This window comes from Oncorhynchus gorbuscha, linkage group LG14 (genome assembly GCF_021184085.1).
Source record: "Oncorhynchus gorbuscha isolate QuinsamMale2020 ecotype Even-year linkage group LG14, OgorEven_v1.0, whole genome shotgun sequence".
In the NCBI taxonomy this organism is placed as follows: domain Eukaryota; kingdom Metazoa; phylum Chordata; class Actinopteri; order Salmoniformes; family Salmonidae; genus Oncorhynchus; species Oncorhynchus gorbuscha.
In genome coordinates, this window is record NC_060186.1 from 83,233,965 (window position 1) to 83,245,524 (window position 11,560).

An 11,560-nucleotide genomic window follows, 5' to 3' on the forward strand; every position below is an offset into this window, starting at 1 on the left:
TACTGAACACTGCCTGTTACTGTCTGTGAATACTGGACACTGCCTGTTACTGTCTGTGAATACTGGACACTGCCTGTTACTGTCTGTGAATACTGAACACTGCCTGTTACTGTCTGTGAATACTGACACTGCCTGTTACTGTCTGTGAATACTGAACACTGCCTGTTACTGTCTGTGGATACTGGACACTGCCTGTTACTGTCTGTGAATACTGGACACTGCCTGTTACTGTCTGTGAGATACTGGACACTGCCTGTTACTGTCTGTGGATACTGGACACTGCCTGTTACTGTCTGTGAATACTGAACACTGCCTGTTACTGTCTGTGAATACTGAACACTGCCTGTTACTGTCTGTGGATACTGAACACTGCCTGTTACTGTCTGTGATACTGAACACTGCCTGTTACTGTCTGTGAATACTGCCTGTACTGTCTGTGAATACTGAACACTGCCTGTTACTGTCTGTGAATACTGAACACTGCCTGTTACTGTCTGTGAATACTGACACTGCCTGTTACTGTCTGTCTGTGTTACTGTACTGAACACTGCCTGTTACTGTCTGTGGATACTGAACACTGCCTGTTACTGTCTGTGAATACTGGACACTGCCTGTTACTGTCTGTGAATACTGAACACTGCCTGTTACTGTCTGTGATACTGGACACTGCCTGTTACTGTCTGTGAATACTGGACACTGCCTGTTACTGTCTGTGAATACTGACACTGCCTGTTACTGTCTGTGAATACTGAACACTGCCTGTTACTGTCTGTGGATACTGAACACTGCCTGTTACTGTCTGTGGATACTGGACACTGCCTGTTACTGTCTGTGATACTGGACACTGCCTGTTACTGTCTGTGAGATACTGGACACTGCCTGTTACTGTCTGTGAATACTGGACACTGCCTGTTACTGTCTGTGAATACTGGACACTGCCTGTTACTGTCTGTGAGATACTGCACTGCCTGTTACTGTCTGTGGATACTGGACACTGCCTGTTACTGTCTGTGAATACTGACACTGCCTGTTACTGTCTGTGAATACTGAACACTGCCTGTTACTGTCTGTGAATACTGCTGCCTGTTACTGTCTGTGAATACTGAACACTGCCTGTTACTGTCTGTGAATACTGAACACTGCCTGTTACTGTCTGTGAATACTGAACACTGCCTGTTACTGTCTGTGAATGCTGAACACTGCCTGTTACTGTCTGTGATACTGAACACTGCCTGTTACTGCCTGTTACTGTCTGTGAGATACTGAACACTGCCTGTTACTGTCTGTGAGATACTGAACACTGCCTGTTACTGTCTGTGAATACTGAACACTGCCTGTTACTGTCTGTGAGATACTGAACACTGCCTGTTACTGTCTGTGAATACTGAACACTGCCTGTTACTGTCTGTGAATACTGAACACTGCCTGTTACTGTCTGTGAATACTGAACACTGCCTGTTACTGTCTGTGAATACTGAACACTGCCTGTTACTGTCTGTGGATACTGGACACTGCCTGTTACTGTCTGTGGATACTGAACACTGCCTGTTACTGTCTGTGAATACTGAACACTGCCTGTTACTGTCTGTGAATACTGAACACTGCCTGTTACTGTCTGTGAATACTGAGACACTGCCTGTTACTGTCTGTGAATACTGAACACTGCCTGTTACTGTCTGTGGATACTGAACACTGCCTGTTACTGTCTGTGAATACTGAACACTGCCTGTTACTGTCTGTGATTACTAAACTGCCTGTTACTGTCTGTGAATACTGAACACTGCCTGTTACTGTCTGTGGATACTGGACACTGCCTGTTACTGTCTGTGTACTGGACACTGCCTGTTACTGTCTGTGAATCTGCCTGTTACTGTCTGTGAATACTGAACACTGCCTGTTACTGTCTGTGATACTGAACACTGCCTGTTACTGTCTGTGGATACTGGACACTGCCTGTTACTGTCTGTGACTGCCTGTGTTACTGTCTGTGAACTGGACTGCCTGTTACTGTCTGTGAATACTGAACACTGCCTGTTACTGTCTGTGAATACTGCACTGCCTGTTACTGTCTGTGGATGGACACTGCCTGTTACTGTCTGTGAATACTGAACACTGCCTGTTACTGTCTGTGAGATACTGAGACACTGCCTGTTACTGTCTGTGAATACTGGACACTGCCTGTTACTGTCTGTGAATACTGACACTGCCTGTTACTGTCTGTGAATACTGAACACTGCCTGTTACTGTCTGTGAATACTGAACACTGCCTGTTACTGTCTGTGAATACTGGACACTGCCTGTTACTGTCTGTGAATACTGGACACTGCCTGTTACTGTCTGTGATACTGGACACTGCCTGTTACTGTCTGTGAATACTGAACACTGCCTGTTACTGTCTGTGAATACTGAACACTGCCTGTTACTGTCTGTGAATACTGAACACTGCCTGTTACTGTCTGTGAATACTGTTACTGCCTGTTACTGTCTGTGAATACTGAACACTGCCTGTTACTGTCTGTGAATACTGATACTGCCTGTTACTGTCTGTGAATACTGAACACTGCCTGTTACTGTCTGTGGATACTGAACACTGCCTGTTACTGTCTGTGAATACTGAACACTGCCTGTTACTGTCTGTGAATACTGACACTGCCTGTTACTGTCTGTGAGATACTGGACACTGCCTGTTACTGTCTGTGAATACTGGACACTGCCTGTTACTGTCTGTGAATACTGGACACTGCCTGTTACTGTCTGTGAATACTGAACACTGCCTGTTACTGTCTGTGGATACTGGACACTGCCTGTTACTGTCTGTGATACTGAACACTGCCTGTTACTGTCTGTGAATACTGAACACTGCCTGTTACTGTCTGTGATACTGATACTGCCTGTTACTGTCTGTGGATACTGGACACTGCCTGTTACTGTCTGTGGATACTGAACACTGCCTGTTACTGTCTGTGAATACTGAACACTGCCTGTTACTGTCTGTGAATATACTGCCTGTTACTGCCTGTTACTGTCTGTTACTGTCTGTGATACTGAACACTGCCTGTTACTGTCTGTGAATACTGACTGTTACTGTCTGTGAATACTGAACACTGCCTGTTACTGTCTGTGAATACTGAACACTGCCTGTTACTGTCTGTGAATACTGAACACTGCCTGTTACTGTGGATACTGGACACTGCCTGTTACTGTCTGTGAATACTGGACACTGCCTGTTACTGTCTGTGAATACTGGACACTGCCTGTTACTGTCTGTGAATACTGAACACTGCCTGTTACTGTCTGTGAATACTGACACTGCCTGTTACTGTCTGTGAGATACTGGACACTGCCTGTTACTGTCTGTGAATACTGAACACTGCCTGTTACTGTCTGTGAATACTGAACACTGCCTGTTACTGTCTGTGAACTGATGCCTGTTACTGTCTGTGATACTGACACTGCCTGTTACTGTCTGTGAATACTGACACTGCCTGTTACTGTCTGTGGATACTGGACACTGCCTGTTACTGTCTGTGAATACTGAACACTGCCTGTTACTGTCTGTGATACTGCACTGCCTGTTACTGTCTGTGAATACTGCACTGCCTGTTACTGTCTGTGAATACTGACACTGCCTGTTACTGTCTGTGAATACTGAACACTGCCTGTTACTGTCTGTGATACTGAATACTGGACACTGCCTGTTACTGTCTGTGAATACTGGACACTGCCTGTTACTGAACTGCCTCTGTGGATACTGAACACTGCCTGTTACTGTCTGTGAATACTGAACACTGCCTGTTACTGTCTGTGAATACTGAACACTGCCTGTTACTGTCTGTGTGATACTGAACACTGCCTGTTACTGTCTGTGATACTGGACACTGCCTGTTACTGTCTGTGATACTGGACACTGCCTGTTACTGTCTGTGATACTGAACACTGCCTGTTACTGTCTGTGAATACTGAACACTGCCTGTTACTGTCTGTGAATACTGGACACTGCTGTTACTGTTACTGTCTGTGAACCTGCCTGTTACTGTCTGTGAATACTGAACACTGCCTGTTACTGTCTGTGAATACTGGACACTGCCTGTTACTGTCTGTGAATACTGAACACTGCCTGTTACTGTCTGTGAATACTGAACACTGCCTGTTACTGTCTGTGAATACTGAACACTGCCTGTTACTGTCTGTGAATACTGGACACTGCCTGTTACTGTGAATATCTGAACACTGTGTGATACTGAGACACTGCCTGTTACTGTCTGTGATACTGAACACTGCCTGTTACTGTCTGTGAATACTGGACACTGCCTGTTACTGTCCTGTTACTGTCTGTGATACTGGACACTGCCTGTTACTGTCTGTGAATACTGAACACTGCCTGTTACTGTCTGTGATACTGGACACTGCCTGTTACTGTCTGTGATACTGGACACTGCCTGTTACTGTCTGTGAATACTGAACACTGCCTGTTACTGTCTGTGAATACTGAACACTGCCTGTTACTGTCTGTGAATACTGAACACTGCCTGTTACTGTCTGTGAATACTGAACACTGCCTGTTACTGTCTGTGATACTGAACACTGCCTGTTACTGTCTGTGAATACTGGACACTGCCTGTTACTGTCTGTGAGATACTGAACACTGCCTGTTACTGTCTGTGAATACTGAACACTGCCTGTTACTGTCTGTGAATACTGAACACTGCCTGTTACTGTCTGTGAATACTGAACACTGCCTGTTACTGTCTGTGATACTGAACACTGCCTGTTACTGAACTGTGTTTACTGTTGGATACTGAACACTGCCTGTTACTGTCTGTGAATACTGACACTGCCTGTTACTGTCTGTGGATACTGGACACTGCCTGTTACTGCCTGTGAATACTGGACACTGCCTGTTACTGCCTGTTACTGTGAATACTGAACACTGCCTGTTACTGTCTGTGAATACTGAACACTGCCTGTTACTGTCTGTGATACTGAACACTGCCTGTTACTGTCTGTGAATACTGGACACTGCCTGTTACTGTCTGTGAATACTGAACACTGCCTGTTACTGTCTGTGAATACTACTGCCTGACACTGCTGAATACGATACTGTTACTGTCTGTGAATACTGGACACTGCCTGTTACTGTCTGTGGATACTGAACACTGCCTGTTACTGTCTGTGGATACTGAACACTGCCTGTTACTGTCTGTGGATACTGGACACTGCCTGTTACTGTCTGTGGACACTGCCTGTTACTGTCTGTGGATACTGGACACTGCCTGTTACTGTCTGTGAATACTGAACACTGCCTGTTACTGTGGATACTGAACACTGCCTGTTACTGTCTGTGGATACTGGACACTGCCTGTTACTGTCTGTGATACTGGACACTGCCTGTTACTGTCTGTGAGATACTGGACACTGCCTGTTGCTGTCCTGTGAGATACTGGACACTGCCTGTTACTGTCTGTGAATACTGAGACACTGCCTGTTACTGTCTGTGGATACTGAACACTGCCTGTTACTGTCTGTGAATACTGAACACTGCCTGTTACTGTCTGTGAGATACTGCCACTGCTGTGATTACTGTGCCTGTTACTGTCTGTGAATGCTGCCTGCCTGTTACTGCTGTGAATACTGAGACACTGCCTGTTACTGTCTGTGAATACTGGACACTGCCTGTTACTGATACTGTGCCTGTTACTGATCTGTGAGACACTGCCTGTTACTGTCTGTGAATACTGAACACTGCCTGTTACTGTCTGAGATACTGAACACTGCCTGTTACTGTCTGTGAATACTGAACACTGCCTGTTACTGTCTGTGAATACTGGACACTGCCTGTTACTGTCTGTGGATACTGGACACTGCCTGTTACTGCTGTGGATACTGACACTGCCTGTTACTGCCTGTGAGATACTGAACACTGCCTGTGATACTGGACACTGCCTGTTACTGCCTGTGGATACTGGACACTGCCTGTTACTGTCTGTGATACTGAACACTGCCTGTTACTGTCTGTGGATACTGGACACTGCCTGTTACTGTCTGTGAATACTGAGACACTGCCTGTTACTGTCTGTGAATACTGAGACACTGCCTGTTACTGTCTGTGAATACTGGACACTGCCTGTTACTGTCTGTGAATACTGAACACTGCCTGTTACTGTCTGTGAATACTGCCTGTTACTGTCTGTGAATACTGGACACTGCCTGTTACTGTCTGTGAATACTGGACACTGCCTGTTACTGTCTGTGATACTGAACACTGCCTGTTACTGTCTGTGAATACTGAGACACTGCCTGTTACTGTCTGTGAATACTGAACACTGCCTGTTACTGTCTGTGAATACTGAACACTGCCTGTTACTGTCTGTGATTACTAACACTGCCTGTTACTGCCTGTGAATACTGAACACTGCCTGTGAATACTGAACACTGCCTGTTACTGCTGTGAATACTGAACACTGCCTGTGAATACTGCCTGTGAATACTGAACACTGCTGTTACTGTCTGTGACACTGCCTGTTACTGTCTGTGATACTGGACACTGCCTGTTACTGTCTGTGGATACTGCCTGTTACTGTCTGTGAATACTGAACACTGCCTGTTACTGTCTGTGAGGATACTGCCTGTTACTGCCTGTTACTGTCTGTGAATACTGAACACTGCCTGTTACTGTCTACTGGACAATGCCTGTTACTGTCTGTGAGACTGAACTGCCTGTTACTGTCTGTGAATACTGGACACTGCCTGTTACTGTCTGTGGATACTGGACACTGCCTGTTACTGTCTGTGGATACTGGACACTGCCTGTTACTGTCTGTGATACTGAACACTGCCTGTTACTGTCTGTGATACTGAACACTGCCTGTTACTGTCTGTGAATACTGAACACTGCCTGTTACTGTCTGTGAGATACTGGACACTGCCTGTTACTGTCTGTGGACTGTCTGTGAGACACTGCCTGTTACTGTCTGTGAGATACTGGACACTGCCTGTTACTGCCTGTGAATCTGAGACACTGCCTGTTACTGCCTGTGAATACTGAACACTGCCTGTGAATACTGCCTGCCTGTTACTGTCTGTGAATACTGGACACTGCCTGTTACTGTCTGTGATACTGAGACACTGCCTGTTACTGTCTGTGAATACTGAACACTGCCTGTTACTGTCTGTGAATACTGAACACTGCCTGTTACTGTCTGTGAATACTGAACACTGCCTGTTACTGTCTGTGAACTGGACACTGCCTGTTGCTGTCTGTGGATACTGAACACTGACTGTTACTGTCTGTGGATACTGAACACTGCCTGTTACTGTCTGTGGATACTGAACACTGCCTGTTACTGTCTGTGAATATACTGCCTGTTACTGTCTGTGAATACTGAACACTGCCTGTTACTGTCTGTGATACTGATACTGGACACTGCCTGTTACTGTCTGTGAATGTTACTGTCTGTGAATACTGCCTGTTGCTGTCTGTGAATACTGAACACTGCCTGTTACTGTCTGTGAATACTGAGACACTGCCTGTTACTGCCTGTGAATACTGCTGCCTGTTGTCTGTGGATACTGGACACTGCCTGTTACTGAACACTGCACTGTGAATACTGCCTGTTACTGTCTGTGATACTGAACACTGCCTGTTACTGTCTGTGAGATACTGGACACTGCCTGTTACTGTCTGTGATACTGGACTGTCTGATACTGCCTGCCTGTTACTGTCTGTGGATACTGAACACTGCCTGTTACTGTCTGTGAATACTGCCTGTTACTGTCTGTGAGATACTGGACACTGCCTGTTGCTGTCTGTGATACTGAACCTGCCTGTTACTGTCTGAATACTGGACACTGCCTGTTACTGTCTGTGAATACTGAACACTGCCTGTTACTGTCTGTGGATACTGGACACTACTGTCTGTGAATACCTACTGCCTGTTACTGTCTGTGAATACTGAACACTGCCTGCTACTGTCTGTGGATACTGAGACACTGCCTGTTACTGTCTGTGAATACTGAACACTGCCTGTTACTGTCTGTGGATACTGAACTGCCTGTTACTGTCTGTGATACTGAGACACTGCCTGTTACTGTCTGTGAATACTGGACACTGCCTGTTACTGCTGTGAAATTACTGTCTGTGAGATACTGGACACTGCCTGTTACTGTCTGTGAGATACTGAGACACTGCCTGTTACTGTCTGTGAGATACTGCCTGTTAACTGGACTGCCTGTTACTGTCTGTGGATACTGAACACTGCCTGTTACTGTCTGGATACTGAACACTGCCTGTTACTGTCTGTGAATACTGAGACACTGCCTGTTACTGTCTGTGAGGATACTGCCTGCCTGTTACTGTCTGTGGATACTGAACACTGCCTGTTACTGCCTGTGAATACTGAACACTGCCTGTGAATACTGAACACTGCCTGTTACTGCCTGTGAATACTGGACACTGCCTGTGAATACTGAACACTGCCTGTTACTGTCTGTGATACTGAACACTGCCTGTTACTGTCTGTGAATACTGAACACTGCCTGTTACTGTCTGTGAATACTGAACACCCTGTTACTGTCTGTGAATACTGAACACTGCCTGTTACCTGAATACTGAACACTGCCTGTTACTGTCTGTGAGATACTGAACACTGCCTGTTACTGTCTGTGAATACTGGACACTGACTGTTACTGTCTGTGAATACTGAACACTGCCTGTTACTGTCTGTGAATACTGAACACTGCCTGTTACTGTCTGTGAATACACTGCCTGTTACTGTCTGTGAATGCTGAGACACTGCCTGTTACTGTCTGTGAATACTGGACACTGCCTGTTACTGTCTGTGAATGCACTGCCTGTGAATACTGGACACTGCCTGTTACTGTCTGTGAATACTGAACACTGCCTGTGAATACTGTGCTGTTACTGCCTGTGAATACTGCCTGCCTGTTGCTGTCTGTGAATACTGAACACTGCCTGTTACTGTCTGTGCATACTGAACACTGCCTGTTACTGTCTGTGAATACTGGAACACTGCCTGTTACTGTCTGAATACTGAACACTGCCTGTTACTGTCTGTGAATACTGAACCACTGCCTGTTACTGTCTGTGAATACTGAACACTGCCTGTTACTGTCTGTGAATACTGAACCTGCCTGTTACTGCCTGTGAATACTGAACACTGCCTGTTACTGTCTGTGAATACTGAATGCTGCCTGTTACTGTCTGTGACACTGCCTGTTACTGTCTGTGAGATACTGACACTGCCTGTTACTGTCTGAATACTGGACACTGTCTGTGGATACTGAGACACTGCCTGTTACTGTCTGTGAATACTGGACACTGCCCAGTTACTGTCTGTGAGATACTGGACACTGCCTGTTACTGCCTGGAATACTGAACACTGCCTGTTACTGCCTGTGAATACTGAACACTGCCTGTGAATACTGAACACTGCCTGTTACTGCCTGTGAATACTGAACACTGCCTGTTACTGCCTGTGAATACTGAACACTGCCTGTGAATACTGAACACTGCCTGTTACTGCCTGTGAATACTGAACACTGCCTGTTACTGTCTCAGAATACTGAACACTGCCTGCTACTGTCTGAATACTGAACACTGCCGGTTACTGTCTGTGAATACTGAACACTGCCTGTTACTGTCTGTGAATACTGAACACTGCCTGTTACTGTCTGTGAATACTGAACACTGCCTGTTACTGTCTGTGAATACTGAACACTGCCTGTTACTGTCTGTGATTACTAAACACTGCCTGTTACTGTCTGTGAATACTGCCTGTTACTGTCTGTGAATACTGAACACTGCCTGTTACTGTCTGTGAATACTGCCTGTTACTGTCTGTGAATACTGAACACTGCCTGTTACTGTCTGTGAATACTGCCTGTTACTGTCTGTGAATACTGAACACTGCCTGTTACTGTCTGTGAATACTGAACACTGCCTGTTACTGTCTGTGAATACTGAACACTGCCTGTTACTGTCTGTGAACACTGAACACTGCCTGTTACTGTCTGTGAACACTGCCTGTTACTGTCTGTGAATACTGAACACTGCCTGTTACTGTCTGTGAATACTGCCTGTTACTGTCTGTGAATACTGCCTGTTACTGTCTGTGAATACTGCCTGTTACTGTCTGTGAATACTGCCTGTTACTGTCTGTGAATACTGCCTGTTACTGTCTGCCAGGTCAAGCATCGAGATGCTACTTAGAGGCCAACATGAAATATACAAACATGAAATGGGGAACAGTCTTTGCAATAAGGTGACATTCATTTTATTTTCTTCAAAAAAAGAACAAAGTGGAAATCAAATGTAAAAAACATTACAATTCACATGTTGATATCTGATAAGTCTTTGCATATATTATATTTATTGATTGGTATGATGAATTACATTGAAATCACCCACTCAGACCGTGTGTATTGACTCAGTGGTTACACTGCCATCTAGTGGCCTCCAGCGGAAGTGTCTGGAGTCTAAAAAATAATTAACTTCACTGATTCTACTAGATCCTGACAGCAGCTCACACGTAATGGATCGGTAGCACTCTAAGGCCAGCTCTATAATTAGAACAGCTATAGTGGACACAGCTTTACAGTTCAGTTGATTATCGTGTGAAAGTTCAGGTCAGTCAGCATCTGGATGTTGAGCACAAGAGGACTCAGCGCTTCGGCTCTAAGACGCTGCATGAATACAGCCACAGAGTTGGGTTGGAGACAGGAAGTGAAGAGACATGTTTGGTCAGTCTGTGTCTGTCTGGTCTGCAGTCCTCCAGGGTTAGAGCCTGGGGTTAGGGCCGTCTGTACGTGGCAGTCTACCCGCTGGAGGAGGGAGACAGACGAGAGAGAGGGGGAGAGAGGCGAGAGAGAGGGGGAGAGAGGGCGAGAGGCGAGAGAGAGGCGAGAGAGAGGGCGAGAGGCGAGGAGAGAGGAGAGACAGGCGAGAGAGGGAGAGAGATCGAGAACGGAGAGGAGGAGGGAGAGAGACAGGCGGAGAGAGGAGAGACAGGCGAGAGAGACGGAAGAGAGGAGAGAGATCGAGAGCGGAGAGAGAGAGGAGAGAGATCGAGAGGAGAGCGAGCGGGAGGAGAGCGGCGAGGAGAGCGAGCGAGAGGAGAGCGACGAGAGGAGAGCGACGGAGGAGAGCGAGCGAGAGGAGAGCGAGGAGAGGAGAGCGACGAGAGGAGAAGCGACGAGAGGAGAGTTTGAAGCAGAGGAGAGCGAGCGAAGCGGAGACAACACTCACTGAAACCATTAAATTCTACTGACTGCAACTTTAGCAGAGAGTATGTATACAGTAAGTATATTTATCAGTACTATAGTAGAGTATGTATATTTATCAGTACTATAGTAGAGTATGTATACAGTATATTTATCAGTACTATATCAGAGAGTATGTATACAGTATATTTATCAGTACTATAGTAGAGTATGTATACAGTATATTTATCAGTACTATAGTAGAGTATGTATACAGTATATTTATCATTACTATAGTAGAGTATGTATATTTATCAGTACTATAGTAGAGTATGTATACAGT

At 45.7% G+C, this 11,560-nt stretch overlaps 1 long non-coding RNA gene across 1 annotated transcript in view; it reads right to left on the reverse strand.

The window, feature by feature from the left end:
* Window positions 1–10,825: 10,825 nt before the first annotated feature.
* Window positions 10,826–11,560, reverse strand: part of LOC123995593 — a 1,235-nt gene continuing 500 nt past the window's right edge. Inside the window, exon 3 of the long non-coding RNA XR_006831863.1 lies at window positions 10,826–10,839. This is a non-coding gene — a long non-coding RNA (uncharacterized LOC123995593). The remainder of the gene's footprint in view (window positions 10,840–11,560) is intronic.